Below are 13,195 nucleotides of genomic sequence, written 5' to 3'. Positions count from 1 at the left end.
ATAGCTTTTATTCTTGTAAAAAGGTAGATGTATGGCATGGAAGTCGATAGTCATAAGTTTAGAATATGGATCCAAGCTGTCAGACCCTCCAGTGAGGGTGGGTAGGCTCCTCATTGGTCTTGTGGCATCTCACCTTCTCTGTTCTCTGGGCCCCCAATGCTTCATAAAACTACAGATGACTTACCCCTTGAATTCCTATCTCTGCCTTCCAACTCCTTCACCATTTTAGCTAATATGTTCTCTGCTATCATCTTGGACAGAATTCAGAAATGAAATGATCATGTATGTCATATATATGTACATTACTGTCTGTAATCCATTCTCACTAGTATGAATAACTTCCTGGACAATAATCCGTACTCTGAATATTTTTGTAGCAATTCTGAACTGGAGGCGAAGTCATTATCAAGTACTGTATTGTGTGTTTGTGAGATGGAGGACTGTTGACATATGAGAATATTCCTCCTAATCACTCCCTACCACAATGTTCATGTTTCCAACAAATTTGCTGAGCATTTACAATGTGCTAAATACTGATTTAAGTGATTTACATATAACAATGTATATAATTTTTATGATAATCTAGGTGGGTAATATTATCATCCCTATTTTGGGGATGAGAAAACTAAGGCACACAGGGTCCTATAGCTAGTCCCACCTGAGGCCGAAGGTCTCACAGCTAGGAAGTGGCAGAGATAGGTCTACAATCCATCTTCCAGGTACAGAGTCCAGGCTCTTGGTACTTATGCTGCTAGTCTTCTGGGAGGGTTTGGCTTTGCTATTTTGCATTGCTAGAAGAGAGTGGGACGGAAAAGATGACTTCCGTGAATCATGCCAGGCTTTCAGAGTGAGAGAATTTTTTTTCCCAGTGCATAGTTGTGAATGGGGCTTGTGAATCACGAAGCACCTTTGAGCAACTTGTAATTATGGTACAATAGTCCCAGTATGATTCCATATTTTGGATGAATGCTGTTCTCGTAACCTAACCTCAGGTTGGAAAATGAATTGGCACTATCAAACATTATAAGCTGTACACTGAAGGTTAGGAAACTAGAAGTAAGACCTGGAATTCTCTCTCTAGCTCAAGTTTGTTACTCACAAAATTCAATTCATATACGTTATAAACATCGGGAGTAATGCATACCGTTATCTGTCTTTAACTGAAGTCCTCAAGCAATGGCTCTCTCCTGTTTTTCTGCAGCACTTTGGCGTGATTCTGATCACCTCATTGAATGTCATGAAATTAATAAGATTAAAAAGTTCCTACCATTACATAAAATACCGAAGATATGATGGCACTTTTTGGTGGGTGGGAATGAGGGTTATGGGTGTGATATAATTCCACAAAGAGTGTTAATAACTATGTAAGAATGTGGAGAATATTTTTATTTACTTTGCTATGTATCTATCTTCCTTAATGCCAAGTGTGAATAGATATTTGATAAGAATGGAAGAGAAACACGAGACTGAAGTTGAATAGGCCAGGTGAGGAGACTAGCACAAATGGTGAGGTGGAAAGATTTGGTTTTTCCAGGAACAATGATCTGGGCTGGTGGGATGTATTGTTGGGGGTGGAGCAGGGAGAGGAGGCTGAAACATGAGGAGAGAAAAAGACAGAAATATTCCTCTTTAGAATCAGTGCTATCTGCCTAAAAGAACCACCCCAGTGTCTCAAGGCAGCAGCACGATGCCTTCTGGTCTAGCTTTAACGCAAGGGATCACGAAGCCAAGGATCACGCCATTTCTACCTCCTGGAACAGGGCTATGGGAATTTGATGGATGCCTAAGGATTTCACTGAATCAGCCAGGGTCCTGGCTTTACACTGTGACTACTCCCCATCACCCCATCCTGTTGATGCAGTTTGGGGAAATACTTATCACCCTATGGCCAGCACACTGGCAATCCGAGTATTTTTGTCTTCTCTTCTATTCTCTGTACTTAGAGTTAAGGGAGTTCAAACACTATAAAGAAAAGATATAATACTTCCAGGCTTTTAAAATGTAAGTGACTATTTTTGGCATATATGGTGGAGAAAGCAGATAGTCATGTGACAAGAGACCAATGTCTCCTATGACACTAATAAGAAGGTATCTGGTGGTTTTTAAATTATTATTATTTAAATCCATAAAATCATGGAGTTGTATTAGGTAATCCTTCAGGTTTCTTTCATACCTGAAGTTTTAGAGTACTTCACACAGTGATTTTTTTTCTATATAGTCTGTGATTATCACTTCTTTTTACCCTTATACATAAGGTTTTACAGTTGTCTTTGTAGTCTTTTTTTGGTATTGATAGTTTAGACTGAATTTTTGGCTCCTGGCATTTGGTTCACATAATGATTTTTTTTCCATCTTGTGCCTTAAGAGCTTTCTTAAAATAAAATTCAGTCTCCCTTTTGTTTTCAGGATGATTGCATCTAATTATGTACTTAGTATAAATATGTGCAATCAGAAGCAAGTAATAAATATTAGGTTCTTACTCTGTAAATTTTATTTTTGATAGTAAATGCCTCAGGGGCAGAGCTTTCTTATTTATGCCTGCCAATACCTTGCATAGTGTTGTGCATGCACCAGGAATTTAATAGTTACTTGTTGAATTAATGAAGTATTTTTAAGATGCTGTGCAAGTCTCATCTAAAAGTATGCAAATTCTCTAAAAGACTAAAAGTATTTTTCAAAGTTATTTAAAGCCATATTATGTTTGGACCGTATATCAGTTTGGAATAAATTGATTTATCAAGCTGCTGGTTTTGGCGCAGTGGTGACTACTAGTACATTAGTTGTCTTTGGAAGAAAAATGATTTTTATAGGTCATAAGTTAGGTCAGTTAGTCATCATAGATCTACTGTGTTTCTGAGCTGTTTCCTTAGATTTGATCTGGCTTCTCTCTTGTATATTTGAAGCTAAGCTTATTTAGGAATGTGTCAGAACAAGCTGTCTCTCCAGCCTGAATTGTTAGCCTTGAGGGCAGGGATCACATTGTTATATTATGTTCAGAGCAGGGCACAGGAGAGAGATGCCCAGATAATAAAGGATGATGATGAGCTCAAGTGAGTGACCCAGCTCCTCTGTCTGGACACCACGGCTGGAGAGCACGTGCATCTTTCTCAAGGTTTTTTCCTTGACAACCCCTCTGAGGCTACTCTTCACCTTGAGATGAAGTCTTAATTATTTTACTTTCTTGGAAAAATACATGCCTGTAACATAACTTGTCTACTTCCATTTTGCAGGCTTTTCAGTTTTATAAGCACTTAAAATCATCTTTTTTGTCATTATACTTAATACTTAGCAGAGTTCCTGCCATATATAGGAGTTTGATAAATGCATGTTGAATCAAGTTGAGTTGGTACCTTTGACAGTGGGTAATCAGGCAGTTGAGAGCAGATTAAGATCGAGAATCCAGATCTCCTGTTTCCTTTCAGAGGAATAGTGGATTCTGATGGCTTTTTGACCCTCACCCAGAATCCAGCCTGGTTTAGGGTTGCCATAGGTCTTAAAGCCATGGGGTTGATAGAAACAACAGACTTGGAAAAGATAGTGAAGTTTGTAATTGAGTTTCGTGTCACCTTGGGTTTGTAACGTTAGCAGTCTGGGGAATGCCTGGTTCTCCTCCACTTGGAGAAGTTTGTGTTGCTAAAGGGGTCCAGAGGAGCTGAGAAGCTGGGAGCAGGAACACTTCTTATACTTCTTATTAAAAATGAACTTTCCTAATGATGGCATGTTGAAACTTTATAAAATTAAAATTAAAGAGCCTTAAAAGCATCTATTTTGGTGCTTTTACTGGACTTGTTTAAACCCATATTGCTCAATGCCAATATAATGGGAATAAGAAACCGTGTTCTAACAGTAAAACATCCATTTGAAAAAGATGGTAAATTTATTGGGAACATTTCAGGGCTGAAGCATATTTGTAACTGTGAGATATGGCCTCAATTATTAATCATCATGAGAAACTGAATAGAACTGACTCTGATATGCTAGATTAATGGCACTTGATTTTATTACCCCAAACTGAAATCATCACCTACAAAGAGATTTGCAGTCTTCTCAGTGATTCAGTCCTCGCTGTGTTACAGCCCCAGAACTGTGGCTTTTAATTACTGCTGATTTCATTTTGCCTTCTCCTAGCGATGTCACTTTGAAGTGTGGTGAGAGGATTCAAATCACTCCAAATTTGACACTTTGAACTAAAGTTAAGCCAGAGCTGTGGTTAATTTCTTGGTCTTTTTTTTAGACCAGTATGAAATGGAGGAGGGAAGGTACTATTTTTTAAGCACTTAGTATGTTTTAGGAATATTAGCCAAATGTAGGTATTATTCCCATTTTACATGTGAGAAATCTGAGACCTAGAGTAGTTAAATGTTTTTCCCATGGCTGCACCATTTATATGGAGTCAGCCAGGATCCAAACCAGCCTGAATGACTTCCAAGTCCATATGCTTCTTTCTCCTTTATAGAGATTTCCCCTGAGTTTTGCACTTATTTAAGTCTTCACAGCAGTTTTTTCCTCATATGGCACTTATATTGGTATTACAGTTATGTCAAATTTTGTTTTATCTCATTAGTCTATGTTCTTCTTAATGAGTAGGTTGTGTCTTTGTATTTCCTAAGCGCCTGGCATAGTACCTCTTACACTTAGTAGATGCTTTATAAATATTTATTGAATAAAATTATTTAATAATCTGACATTGTTTACTACTTGATATAGATTTAGGGTTCAAAACTATTCTTCCCCAAAATAATGCTAGTGGTTGGTAATTAAAATGTGAAATCTCAGTTGGAATATTATAATTTTCACTTTTATCAATGTTTTTTCTTTTTTTTTTAAAGAGAGAAAATAACAGCTTATGTCTAGTAATTTCTTTTTCCTAAAGGGTGGGAAAAAATAGTCAAAGGGGGTACAAATAAATAAGCTGAGGTCCCTATTCTTTGGGAGTTCACAGCCAAGTGGCAGTGACGGGACATATTCATGGTATTTAAAATATAGGGTAGAATGTTCTCATGCCTTAATAAAATATTTAAGCAGAGTTGTAAAAGTTTAGAGGAAAGATGATTTTTAATTTGTAAGGATCAGGGAAGTGTTAATGGAAGAGGGAATATTTGACCTGGAACTTAGAAAGATGAGACCATTTTGACAGATAGATTTCAGGGAAAGGCACTCCAGGCAGAGGAAACAATTTGAGAATAGTCGTGGAGGCATAAATGTCAAATAAATGATAATCAGTTTAATCTGACTAGAGTGTAGGACATGTTAAAGGTAGTGAAAAAGAGAAGGCAGGAAAGGATACTGGAGGATAGAGCTTGGGGTGTCTTGTACAAGAGGAAACTTAAGTTCCTTTTTAACAATGTTATGATTCTATAGTTGTCTGAATGCCATGACAAGGCATTTGGGTTTTATGAAGTAAGCAATGTGAGTTTCAAGAATATTTTGAATTGTGACATCTTATCTTCATTTGATATTCTTACAAGTGTCATGGAGTGACACAATCAGAATTGTGCTTTGTAGGCGCAGAGTTAAGATTATTCTGGTGGCAATGTGTAGCGTTGAATGAAATGGAAAAGGACTGAAGTTTAGAAGTTAGAAGGCTGTTGCAATAATATAGATTAAAAAATTGTATAGATTATACTATTAGACAGTAGCATAGATTAGAAAAAAGTATAGTGTAAGTTAGAAAAAATTGTATAGATTAGAAACAAAGACCTGAACTATGATGGCATCAATGGAAGTAAAGAATTAGAGACAAATTTAAGGTGAGTTTTAGATCTATATTTGATAGGGCCGGGCAATTGATTGAAAGTGTCTATGTGTATTAGTAGTGTTGGAGAGGGAGAGCTTAAAGATAATTTCAGAGTTTGGAGGCTGGATTATAAGAAGATTAAGAACGTAATAGAACTAGAGGTATCAGCTGGTGAAGCCTATTTAAGGAAGAGGAGAAAGATGAGTTCATTTTTGGTTGTGTTGAGCTAATGGCAAGGAATTTAGGGCAATGGATTAGGTTAGACATTGAGGAGGAAATAAAAAGGCTGATATTTCTATAGGTGCAAAGCTTTGGTGAGGAAGATTTAGGACAAAGTATAACAGGGAACATTATTTAATTTTCAATACATCTATTAATCATAGATCTTGAATGACTATAATTAATAAATAGATACACTCTAATAATAAACAGACACATAGACACAGAAACATATAAACCCATACAAATATTCCTGCACAGGTAAATCATAATAGTTACCACGATGAATTTAGAGTAGCCATCTCTGGTATTAGTAAAGAATGAGACAGCTGTAACATCAGAATTGATTTGGATAAAGTGGCCCCAGGAAATTCCAATATAGTGTTTCTGTTATTTGAAGTCCAAGACCCTTCCTCAGACTCCTTTGGTTGCTTAATTTTCTTATTGTTAACAATCTTTTATAAGGAGATGTGGCTAGAACAAGATTTGTGATATCTTGGGGCCATTTTTATCAATTGGTGCTTGAAGGAGACAGATTGATCTTCTAGAGGTTAGGTTTCATTTTATTAATTGACATCCACCAGCTCTAGAATTTGCTTAATTTCGGAGCACAGTTGTTAGGCCATTAACTCTTCAGCTACCATTGTCTTCCATTAATCACATTGAAATTCAGTTTCTAAGATGGGGTTTTCAAAACTACCTATCTTCCTCCTTTTCTTTCCTCCTTCTCTTTCTTTTAAAAAAATGTATTTATTAAATGCCTATTTCATGCCAGACATTATGTTGCATGCTAGGAATGGATTGATGAATAAGTTCCTGTTTTTAGGGATCTCATAGGCTAGGGGAGTGGAATCATAAATGTTCTGATATAGGAGCACAGAAAAGGGAACTAAATCAGACCTGGAAGTGGAGGGGTAAATTAGAAATGGTTTCCTGGAAGTGGTGACATCTGAGCAAAGTTTTGAAGATAAGTAGGAAGTAACTAGACAAAAAAGGGAGTTCTGGGATGAAGGAGTCCCTTCTAGGCAGAGGCTTAAAGACACAGTCAAAGATTTAGCAATAGTTTGTGTAGTTAGAAAGAGGGGTCAAGTTTGGGCCTTGGAGCCTGATTTCATGGAGTAAGTGACAGACAGGGATAAACTCTCAAATATTTGGTTTGAATATTTGAGTCTTTAGTGGGATCATTCACTGAGGATACAGAAGTGAGATCTGATTTTGGGAAATAGAGATTTCAGATTTTGGCATGTGGGAGTTGAGATTCTCTTTGGTTATTCAAGAACTGTCCATTAGACAACTCAGCTGAATGTTTCGAGCAAGAGACATAGACTATAGAGTTATCCTGTGAGCTGAGGTCATAGGCATGGATGCTGAAATGCAAAGGTGATAAGGTGAGGACAGAAGTTAGAGCTCTTGGGAAGACATTTAATTGATAATCAGAGGAACACATAGGGGAGAGAGAGAAGCAGGAGAAGTAAGAGGTAGGAGGGAAACCAGAGAGGAGCAATAATGGAAACAGAGACAGAATTTAAAGAAGGAGGAAATGTCGTTAGTGTCAAAACTGCAAACAGGTATACTAAGAACTACAGAAAATTTTTTATTGTATTTGGCATAAAGATATAATCAGTGACCTTTGACCTGAGGAGTTTCAGTAGAGCAGAATGGGCAAGGCTGAGTTTGGGACAGAATTGTGTCTAGTTATAAGTGGAACAGCTGAGTTAGGAATGAAAAAATGAAATAGCAGGATGAGAATAGACAAAAGTCTGTTCAAAAGTCCTGGGAGCAAAACTAAGTTGGGGGCCAAAATGAGCAGCAGGTGTTCCCAGGAAGGAACAGGGAGGGAACGAACATGAAACTCATAAAGATTCTATTGAAATGTGATATGGTTTTAGCTGGCATGGCTTTAGTTGAGATACCTTAAATACCTATGTAATTTCTGACACCATGTTTCTGAGACGTGTTTTCTACTGACCAACCGTTTCACATCCGGGGGCAAATCAGAAATCCTGACCAGTTATATGCAACTGCCCATCTGGTATTAAACAGCCGAAACCTGTTCCAACACAGTAAGGTAAAGTGTCCGTGGGAAGAAGAATCCTTTATCGTAGGCTACACAGACTCAGAAATCAATAAGTGCTTGACAATCTGGAAAGCATCCTTTTGATGATGGATCCAATGCCACTGGAAGTACTTAAACGCCTCAGCAATGTTTGTCGTTTATAAAAGAAAAACATGGTTGTAAACTAAATGCGCTGAGAAGGCTTGAACGTCCTGCTTTGTTTTCAGGATGGGCACGCCGTGGATATCATGTACCACATTTTGAGAGATGCGAATCCAGCAGCCTTGGGGAGGCAGCTAAGGAAGGTGTTCCTAGGAATTCTAGTTTGTTGAGGGAAGGACTAGAGACAGAGCTGCTGTGTGTGGATGTCCAGCTGGGCAAACTGTTCTCTGTTCAAGGAGTTGCTTAACCTGGTAAAAGTAGCTTTGGAGCAAAGGCAAACAGGCTGACCTCATACTTGGTTCACACTTGAGTCTGCTTCCCACCTACTTGCCCCCCTTAGTCACCCACTTTCTCTAGTTACTGATCTTCACCTTTGCTATTGGCTATATCCCTGGATCCTACGCCACCTGGGCGTATTGTGTTTTCCAGTGAGTTATTGATAGCTGACTCTGTCTCATCTTCTTGGGTCATACTATGTCTTATAAAGTATACTCACCTGGGCAGATATACAACATTGTTAAGACAGACTTGAATAAAGGGTTTCACCCATTCTAATCACCAGCATGTTGATTGTAAGAATCTTGAGGCTCTATCAATCTAGTTGTCTGTCTATAACAACATGAGGAGCTCTCTAATTCAGAACTTTATTAAGCAACAAAAGAATTTGCAGACAATGTCTGCTTCCCCATTCTGGAAGGAGGATTACTTTAGTTCATATAGTTCAATACCACAAAGTATAAAACTGGACAATGGCTTTTGATATAAATTTCCAGTTTCTTGGTGAAAACCCTTATCCAGAGAAGTAGTTTTGGTCTGGTTTGTTCTGGTCTGGTTTGATTTTTCTTATGTTGCCCAAGTTTACTGACCCTCCCCTTCTGCGTGTCACACGCTATTTTTGCCCACTGTCTTCTCCCAGGGATATAACTTCTTTGCTTAAAGATCAGTTTTAGAATGAATTTTTTTCCATTGATGCTGTGAAAAATGTATAATTCATTTTGTTCTGCAAAATGTTGGTACATGCTTTCTGCTTACCTCTGAGATGGCTGGTTGTGGTTGCCTGGTGTCTGCCTCTGCATTATCCCACTCATCTCTATCCTTGGGACCTGGCTCACCTTTCCCGTGCGGCATTTGATCTGCTTTGATCTGCATTCCCCTCCCTGTGGTGATGGTTAATAGCTAAGACCTTGGAATGACACAGGCTGGAGTTTAATTTTAGCACCATCTATTATTTGCTGTGTGGCATTGGACAAATCATTTGACATTTATATGCTTTAAGTTTCTCATCTCTGAGTTGAAGTCATAACGGAACCTACCTCATAAGTTGTGTGGATTAAATGAGACAATACATGCAGAGCACTTAGCACAGCACTGGCACATAACAAGGGTTTCATTATTATTAGTGTTTACTGGTTAAGTCCTAGACTGAGTATGTATTTACTCCCCACTATTTAGTAGAAACAAAATTCCATGGTACTTCCTGTTTTACACCATTAAAGCTCTCCTTTTCCAGCAGCAGCACCTCAGAATTCCTTTTCAACTACTCATGTTCAGTATTTGTGCCAGTGATTGATTCTCTTGCAGAGGATCCTATATTTCTCCTGCTTTTGTCTCTGGTAAGATACAGTTCCATATCTTTCACCCTTCCCTTCCCCCTTTTCTTCCTTGCCTTTGGTTTCCTTCTTTCTTTCTTTCTTTCTTTCTAATCCAATGTGTTAGTTTTCTATTGCTGCATAATGAATTACACAAACTTGGCTTAAAACAATACACATTTATTATCTAACAGTTTCAATGGATCAGGAGTTTGGGCATGACTTAGCTGGACCTTCTGCCCAGGGTTTCACAAGGCTGCAACCAAGGTGTTGGCTAGGCTGCATTCTCATCTGGAGACTCAACTGGAGAAGAATTTACTTCCAAGCTCATTCAAGTTGGCAGGATTCATTTCCTTGAGGATGTATTATGGAAGGCCCAGGCTTCTTACTGGTTGCTGCTGGAGGCCTCCTACAGTTCCTTGCCATATGGCTTCCTCAACATGGCTGCTCGCTTTATCAAGACAGCAAGGAGAATCTCTGGGTCTGCTAATATGGAGTCTTAGTGATATAATGTACACACGGGAGTGACATCCCATCACCTTTGCCACGTTCTGTTTGTTAGAAGCAAGTCACAGGTCTCTGTTGCACTGAAGAGGAGGGGATGACACAAAGGTGTGAACACTAGGAAGTGGGCAATCTTTGGGGGAGGGCTCACCTTAGGGTCTGTGTGCCATATCCAGATGCTTGACAAATTGTAATGTCATAGGACATACTGAATTCTTCCATAGCCTTAATCTTGTTAATTCTATGAGCAAAATATCAAAATATGGTACTACATTTGGAAAAATCTAACTGCAATAGAAAGTATGAACTGAAGTTACTTCCCTTGAAAAGCCCTCTTGACGCTAAGAAGCTTAGGAAAGGTGAACAAGTTCTGCAAAGATCTTTCAGGAAATGAGGTAAGAAGTGTTGAAGTCTGAGCAAAGTAGAAAGAGTTTGCGATGGTCCAAGTGGGTAATATGATAATAGTGGATTAAAGTGGAGAGATAAAGCAAATTGCTAAGTAACAGTGAGTGTCTATCTTAGATTGGTTGAAGTGAATTTTCAATGGAACCAACTAACGGTTTCATATTGGTGTGCAGCAATAGTGGGCAATCTGGAAGCAGGACTAGAAAAAAAAGGTGACTTTTAATCAGGGATGGGGATTGGCAAAGCAAAAACAGTGGACATTTAGAGGGTGGGAAATTCTAAATCTTATTACTATTTCAATTTGGCTTGTCTAGCTGAAGACAGGTAATTTCTTTTCTTAAATTTTAAGTTATGATCTATCCTAAACATAAAGAAAAACCAGAAAATAATGTAATAGGCAACCACCTATTCCCAATCATATTCAATAGATGTTAAAATTTCACATATTTCCTTCGAAAATTCTTCTCTTTTTTTAAACAGCTGAAACTACACTTCCTATCTATCCTGTCTCTCTCCCTTTTTTCTTCCCTAATGAAGATTTGAGGTTTGCAGTTATTATCGTATCTGTTTAACTGGGTCAGTATGTATAATCTTAGAATGTCACTTTAAAGAAGGGAATTCTTTCACACACTCATTAGCAACTAATAGATATAACGCAAGGAGAAGAGAATTGGAAAAATCTGTGAGGGCAACGACTAACGGCCAGATGTTTTGTTGCAACATTAATGTGGCAGATTTCAGAGCAAGCATTAAAATGCTTTAATATCCATTTGGCTTAAAAGGTTAAGGGCAGAAAAACAAATGTACTCTTGTGTGGAGGAGTTAAACTGGAAGGCAAAGGGAGCTCTTGTCTAGCACAAGCTATGAGAGATAATTGTTCTTTAGAGAGTGTGAAGTCTGTTGTAAGCACAACCACATTCATTAGCCAGTTCCCTGCTTCCTGTCTGTAATGGGCATTATGTTTCCCTCTGTTCAATTAGAATGACTTCTGCCTTTGCACTATAGATCCTTTCCTCGGTTTTTAATATTCTGACATTTGGTCTTTTTCTTTTGGGATTTTCACTGAGTAGGTGTAACCTCAAGGTAGAGTATAAATTATTTCTTAAGTAATACCCTCCAAATGTATGATACGTTCTCAGAGAATATAGAGTGTACATAGACATGAAGCAAAAACACCCCAAACCTAAAACATCTATATAAAAGATACCTAAAATATATTTATACTGATTTATAATATTATATTTTGTTAATAAGCATAACCAAAAGCCAGAAACATAGGACATCAACAAAATTACTAAGTTTGTTGTGTTTTGGAGACATGTCTAGAACTTAACTTACTTGAAGGTCACAGTATTTTGACAGATAAAGATTCTTTATTGCTAGGTGTCAGGGTCACCTCCAGATTTAACCCTAGGGCCAGCACAGTCTGAACAACACGGTTTGGATTTGTTTTCTTGGGTCACAAATAGCCTAGCCTTCCCTCGATTATACCTAATAGGTATTTAAACGCCTGTAACAACAAGCAACGTAACCATCTAAAAGGGTGCACTAGTAGGTGGTAGTTAGTGGGAATGGGTTACAAACGCACTTGCAGTGTTATGTAATGGAACTTCAAAGTTCATTCTATTCAAACCACATGTATACTGAAGTTACTGTGCTACCTGAAGAGAAGAGGCAAATATGTGAAAATTCTTATTCTTATAGTATTAATGCAGATGGAGTAAGCCCTTTAAGATGATAAGGAGCTTCATTCTTGTAATAGAGTGGTGAATCTGATTCACTGGGTGATAGGTTGGATACTTTGAGGTATGATTATGCCATTGAGAGACCTATAGAGCCTCTTGATAATTGGTCAGGTAAAGAGGGTGTAAGAGACATATTTGACATATTGAAAGACTCGTTAGTGATTTTCCTGGAGGTCAACCCTGTATGGGCTACATGACATTGAAAAAAAAATGCCACACCCTAGGAGAATTTCTATGAGATTGGACTTCTGTCAGGGAAATTCTGTGTGAAGATGCTCTGACAGCTGCAGAATCTGGTATACTAACGTTGTGATATCATCTGTTCAACAGGCAGGGAAGGAAAAGGCTCTCAACCTTAGTTTTTCCCTGGAATATGTAAGTTACAACTTTGAGAGTATCCTCCAGCACATGATTTCTGATTAGCTGAATGAAGGTGACACTGGACTGTATAGAAGTTCTCCTTCCTCCAGAATGCGCCTGAAACAACCAATGAGTGTGAGGAGTCATTAAAGTTAGGAGCACTAGGCTTTATCTCCATTTAGGATCAAAATGGGGGTTCCAGATGGAAACTACACGTAAAAACATAGACAAACGTATTTTCTGAAAGATAGAGAATCATATAGGACCCTTGCATCATTCTATTCTCAAAGCATATATTAAGCTCTTATTAAGTGTGAGGCATGGTTCTGAGCATTGGGGATATAAAGATGAATAAGCCATTATTCCTGCCTTCCATGTAAGAGCAGTTACAGCAAAGTGATTAATGCTATAATAGAGG

At 38.1% G+C, this 13,195-nt stretch overlaps 1 long non-coding RNA gene across 1 annotated transcript in view; it reads left to right on the top strand.

The window, feature by feature from the left end:
• Positions 1-13,195, top strand: part of LOC131405654 (uncharacterized) — a 117,249-nt gene that overhangs the window by 72,032 nt on the left and 32,022 nt on the right. The gene's annotated exons all lie outside the window — the stretch shown is intronic.

The sequence above is a fragment of the Diceros bicornis genome, chromosome 5, assembly GCF_020826845.1.
Source record: "Diceros bicornis minor isolate mBicDic1 chromosome 5, mDicBic1.mat.cur, whole genome shotgun sequence".
Taxonomy (NCBI): Eukaryota; Metazoa; Chordata; class Mammalia; order Perissodactyla; family Rhinocerotidae; genus Diceros; species Diceros bicornis.
This window is presented reverse-complemented; position numbering and strand designations above follow the sequence as displayed.